Source organism: Paralichthys olivaceus, chromosome 21 (genome assembly GCF_024713975.1).
Source record: "Paralichthys olivaceus isolate ysfri-2021 chromosome 21, ASM2471397v2, whole genome shotgun sequence".
In the NCBI taxonomy this organism is placed as follows: Eukaryota; Metazoa; Chordata; class Actinopteri; order Pleuronectiformes; family Paralichthyidae; genus Paralichthys; species Paralichthys olivaceus.
The window spans coordinates 13,450,012-13,456,686 of record NC_091113.1 but is presented as its reverse complement, the minus strand read 5'-3'; positions in this window follow the sequence as shown (position 1 = coordinate 13,456,686).

Below are 6,675 nucleotides of genomic sequence, written 5' to 3'. Positions count from 1 at the left end.
GTAATAAGAGAGGGGGGACTTTAAAATTTTAGGTTTCGTTTACTTGCAACCTCCAAATTATTTTTTAAAAGGAAAACAAAGAGGAAGCTCGCTCTCTGCGTGAGACAAAATTAACCCCAGAGGTTTTATTGAACTGTCTCACCCACAAAGAAAACATGTATTTGATATAAAGACACGGGTCAGTCACTTGAATTAAAGGGAAGTTGTCCAATATCGATAAAAATGTAAGTAAAGTAAATGAAGATCAAATTGTTTAAGTGAGTGGGTTTGTTTAAAAGGAAAGCGAAGGAGGTGAAATGATGGTGAGAATAAAAACAAGAAATTCCGTCTTTACAGTGGAAAGGAAGGTAGACGTGTGGGATGAGACAGTTCTATAGTCGTCTGTCTGTGAGCACAACAGCAGCTGTTCCTTTAAAAAAAGCAACAGGTGATGTCACCGGCAAAACAGCCGAAACAAAACCTGTTGTTAAAGCTAAAACCCTTGTGTGTGTCTGTGCTTGTTCTGTCCCATGCATGCTATCATGTCAGTCCATAGAAATACAATGAACACAGTCTACAACCAACATATCCTGTGTGGTTACAGTAATGCATAGCTACACTGGCCTGAAAAAAGAACATAATGAAAGACCTCAGCAAGTGGAAATCACAGGAAGTAGGGATGAGAGTCAGGCACCGAACTCAATGTCTTGTAAGCAACTCGTGTCCAGTGTTCAGCACGGAAAGGTCAGTCCTTGTTGGAAAGTTGACTCGTCCTCTGTGATCCCTTCTGTAAGTATACAGCACTGCTGGTCATGTCCTGAACCGGGCCCATTGGGACAGTGCCTGCTGGTCTCCAAACCCAGCAGGCCTCTAGCTGTTTGATCCTCACATGCACAGAAGGACAAAGTACTGCCTCAAAAGACGAAATCAATTCCCCCTTGCAATTATTTACTTAAGTTAAACCAGATTTTGGGACTTCTACTGCTACTTGAGTAAATAATATGTGTATGTTTGCCACCTCTGGTTCTCCTTGCTGATTATATTCTGAAATACTTTTTTTTTGTTTTTTTATTTTGTATATTTGTGACTTTATTCTCATAATATTAGGATCATTCCAGTGACATGTTGTTCATCTGATCATAAATTTGGAGGTGCTCTGTTTGTTTTCCATTTTTCAATAGGATGAAGCAAATAAGAAAACATTGGGAAAAGCAGCTTTTATCCTTTTTATTTATTGTAAAGTAGATCTGAAATCGGCAAGAGAAGCAGGTTTACTTACTTAAAAGTCTGTCAAATGTTAAACTTTCAAAGAATTTGTTTCTCAAAAATAGTTGATTATATCATTTGGTATTTCTAATGTTTAAAAAACCAACTGGCAGCAGTTGTAACGCACGTTAAACACAAAAAGAGTTCTAGAAAAAAGCGAAGCAATTAATAGCTCTTCACAGCTTATTGCAAACTCAGAGAGCCTGCCTCTTGTTTTGAATCCAACAGCTTTATCATCCTGTAGTCTCGCCCACATGCAGGCACTGATGATGCATTTCATTACTGGATTTATCAGTCTGCAGCAATCCTGACTGTCATCTCTCGGTGCTGCTTTTCCCTCCACTGATGTATGGAACAGGAAGCCAAGCAGAACTAATGGGAAACAGCCTGTCTGAGGCTCACCGGATGGATGCCTGTCACCCCTCTGGGCTGCTCAGAATGGTGACATCATTGTACTATGATTTTCAAGATGCTTAACAGTCAGTGAGGAAAGTAGTGATGAAGTCAGGATGAGGTTTCCCTTGGCTATGGAGTAGTGCTTTGTTTACATTGTGACAGGTGATATTCTTTTGAGGAACTATAACTTGTAAAACTGCTCCAGGGAAGCAAAGACAACTCAACAGTCCTGTAGTTTAAAAAAATGAAAGCCACATCCACTTGAAGCTTAGGTTAAACACATAAATGCCTCTGCCCCCGTGGTGCCAACTTTCCTAAACATCTCCAACAAGAGATCACTCCTCTCTGCACAAAAGCAGCTTCACTATGTTTTGAATTAGAAAGGCTAAATGATGCATGAAGACACAGTGTGTGCAGGAGCATGCTGGGGAGGGATAATCACAAAGTTGGGGCCTGCACCCAGCGCCGTGGTCAATTCTGTGACCCTGACAGGGATGAAGTCCTTTTTCTGTCCTATATTTATGAAATATATGACTTTCCAGTTTGATTTATGTCCCTTTTATTTACATGGAGGAGGCAGGATTTATGATCTTCACTCAAGCCAGCCTCCAGTTGGCGATCGAGACACTTTGGCTTCAGTTCTGGGGAGCAGACATGTCAACCATCTTCATAAACGGTCTATGGTTTCAATCCTTTGCAGGCAAGATGAACACAAAGATGTTATTTATGATGCTGAGCTTAAACATCAGAAACATGATCATCTTCCACATAAATGTACCATATTTACTTTAAAGCCATATTTAATAGAATTACATAAAAGCTGTTGAATGATTTTTATTCTATTTAAATCATGAGCTGTGTAAATTAAACAGTCTCAAGTCATAAATCTGAGCAGGAACATTGATTCATTCATTATTAGTATAAACAACACATAGTAAACAAGATACATGGGTGATGTTTGTGTCCAATAACACAAACATCACTGTTTCCTCCAGTGTGACCTGGTTATCTGCCGACCTGTAAGTCGCACTGCTGAGGGAAATGACTCAGGCCAACAGGCCTCATTATTGTAGCCTCCCGTTTCAGGAGAAACAAACAAGAAAGGGAAGAAATAAACAAGCGGGGCTGAGTGACGAAAGGACCTTGGGCTTGTCTGTAGTTTAACATTGAGAAGAAATATGTGGCCACTTTTTCCACACGCTTCAATACCATGGCTGCCTTTGCCCTGATGGTGGAGTCTAACTGTTAACCCAAGCAGATTTTCTTCTGCCTGTATTTACTGCCATGTTTGAAGTCAGTCTTTACATGCAACATAATATAAAACCATTAAAAAGATTAGAATAGTTACTAAGTTTGTGCTAGTAAAGCTCTTACAACTGAAATACTTACATTTATAATGCAGCTTCTAGGAAACCATCTACTCTCCAGTCATGCCCTGATCGTATGACCTAGTGTGGGTTGAAACTGGTTTGTTGGGATATGTATCTTTTTACTTTGTTGGGCACTAACTAAAAATGTATTTTACCAGCAGTCTTGGTGAGAAGTAAGACCTTGAAGTAAGCACAGAAGGAAATACTCTGTCAATCTGTGTTAATAGTGAGAGTCAAACCACATGGTTAAATAACTTCCAGCCAGTGTTAGGACTTAACAAGTACATTTACTGAGTACATTTTTCAAGTATCTGTACTAAGCAAATGTCAGTACTTTCGACTCTACTGCCTTTTTACAATGCTTTATAATACAGGTTCACATTTATATTTTTTAAGTAAGCAATAACAAGATCCAATCAGAGTGGGCAAGTAACATTAGACCCCGCCTCCTGTAGCAGCACTGGTGAGGAAACAACTAAAATGGATTCAGAAGAGGCCGAGACTTGATATTATAACAAAGTGTTCAGTATTATCACCTTATTTATTAATATGACAGAGTCTGCATTATTCTTGTATCTAACAAAATATACTTTGGCACATTAATGAGATAATAGACAATTGAATAGGAGAGAATAGACTACACTCTGCAAGTACTTTCACTTGTAATACTTCAAGTATAGATAAGAAAGTACTTACTATGTGTTACTTTTACTTGAATCTATCTTTGTCTATTTATTTGTAGTTTTATTTAAGTTAAATGTTTGAGAACTTTCTCCACCACTGCTTCAGGTACCGTTTGACGTTTAAAAATGCATCTGCTTATTTATAATTTTTTTCCAACTGTTCTAAATAAGAGTAAAAAGAAAAATTCTGTCTAAAAAAATCCCTCCAGACTTATCAAGCATGTCTTTCTGTGAGCTTTGCTGATTTCAAGTTAGGCGCTCTGATTTGTACAGAGGCAGCATCACCTGCTGGCCAGTTGGAGTTACTGTGTCGCTGCTTTCATATTTGAGGGAAAGTGCATCATATGAAAGGCATCAGACCAATTCAGGTCACCGCTGATTAATGTCTGAGGTGGTGTGATACATTATTCACACATTGCACGCGCATACATAGACTGTATCAAAGATTTATAAATGGGTCAGACTGGAAACTATTTACTAACACAGAAGCCGGAATCAAAGGGCAAAGGTTGAATCTCTGTCTTAAAATTTTATTTTTTAATCAACTCTACAATTCTTTAAAGTTAAAAATTATTTTAGTTTGTGTTTTTTTAACTTTGCACTGTTCAAGATCAAAACAATAATTTTCTGTTTAAAAATGTAGTTTTTATGCCTCCACGCTGGCAACCAGACACAGTTGCTGCTTTGCAGTTTAGAGGCCCAGCAATACCAGTTGAAGGAAATATCACTTCTTCCTCTCTTCCACACAGAGGAGCAGACTACCTTACTCTAGCTGCTCCCAGGATTTAAATACATGCAAACCAAACATCAGTCGCCTGGCAACACATTAACTCAAATGTCCATTGGCTGGTGAAGTGAGTCCAGGCCACAACAGCAAAGCCGCCAAAAAGAGAGCTACCACACAACAGAGAAGGTTTAGGTTACTACAAACTCTTACAGGTAAGAAAGAAACCCTTTCAACTTATATTCAGTTTTTTTTTTTTATGTTTATTCTGCTTATCTGCTTTTCCTGTTGAAACACCACAATATTGTTCTTGAGCGGTGGTGTTCACTGATTGTAAAGTGTTGGTGAATGGAACCATGAGTTATAACGTTACTCGACCTTACTGTTACAGCTGGCTGAACAATGTTATTTTAGAACATAGCACAAGGTCTTCCGCACTCATTAAGTTGCAAATCAGTAGATGTAAGCAAATGATAGTCAGTCACACGCAGCTGGTTACCAACTCATTAAGTCGACCCAGGTTTTCTTCATCAACATCTGAGCGCGTCCACATGAAAGGGACGGTGTTTCCTGCGTATAACCAATCACAGACATGGACAAGTGAACTGGCTCTGATTGTGTGAACGTGTTAGAGAGCCCGCCAGTCACATTTGGGAATTAATACATTACGTGACCACAATATAATAATGCATGGGAAAGAGATAAATAACTCGGGGCCACAAGAGATTAATCTGTTTTTTACCAACATGATCTATTGATCTGAAGAAGCCTCCTGGATAAAAGGCTTCACTTACTCACATGATGTCGCCTCTATAATGAGTCTGCACTGACTCTGAGGACACACTGTAATGGAAACGTTTGCAATTACTAATCGATAAAAACATATGGACCTATTTCTTAATGTGCACATTTGGCGCTCTGATGACAGGATGCGTCTGGAGCATCTGGAAACAGATTGAGTTGTATTGTGTGTGTTAGCAGCGGGATTGACTTAACCAAGCAGACATTGTTTTAAACTTCCCTTATGGTGTCAGTTGGTGACTGTTTGAGACTCAGAGAGACTCTTGGGGGGAGGAATAGCGGATGTCACAATGTAAATCTGTAAACTATCGATCCCCCCCTGCAAATAAATATTTAATTCCATAGGATAAACCTACTCAAAGGGAAATATTACAGCATACAACTATATCTTGTTATCCTGCAGCACATCAACACACCCAGTGCAGCAATGTCAGTAACTCCCACAAGTAAAGAAACAGAGAGCTATGCAGAGAGTCAGTGGTTAATCTGTTCCTGGTCTCTCTCTCTCTTCTATCTCCCCCTACCCCTATTTCTCTCTATCTTCTCTCACCTCTTTTACACCCATCTCCCCTCTCCTTCCCATTTTTCTTTGCTCACCGTTTCTGTTTCTGCTAGAGGTTTCTTCCAGTTATTAAGGAAGCTCTTATACTGTTGGATCTCTTATCTCTAACTTAACCTGACCCGGAGCAGGTTAGCCGTTCAGCATAACTGAATGAGCTTTGTAAGACCAGAAACCTCAAATTTATCCTCATGAAAAAGAAAGACATGAGGAAGAGAGACAGAGAAAGATGCATGGCTAGAGCTGAGCTGATTTGCTTTGACGCCATCAGAAAATGCTGGCCAATTTAAATTCCATTTGAATGTATGTTTAAGCCTGTTAATTTATAAAATGTTAAAACGTGAATATTTTTTTCTCTGGCTGTTGTTGACCCCTGTGTCAACGTCCTAATAGCTGCTGAATCATACGCGATACAACCGTAGCTTAGCACAGATCTAATGAGCGCTACATAAATATTTTTTTATTGACAGCCTGCTTGCTCCCCATTCTTACTCTGTTAGACATTTCATCACAATAATATTTTTTTTACATTACATTTTTACACAACATACCTTGTGTATGTTCATTCCATGTGAGCTGAGCGTCTAACCACACACCCAAAAACCTCAAGACTTTCACTAGTTGTATTCTTTGTCCATGCATACTTAGCAACACCTCTTTTTCTAGTGAACAGTAACGCTTTGGTTTTTTTCACTGAGAACTTGAAGCCCCATGAATATGACCATTTTTCTACCACATTAATTGCCTCTTGTTTTTTTTACCATAATATGCTTAATATTACTTCCCAAGGCTCCGTTCATCAGCAAAAAGCGAACGCCCAATATCACCCTGAACTTGAAAGAAAATCATTAATGGAAAACAATATTGGACTAATGACGCTGCCCTGAGGAGTACCAT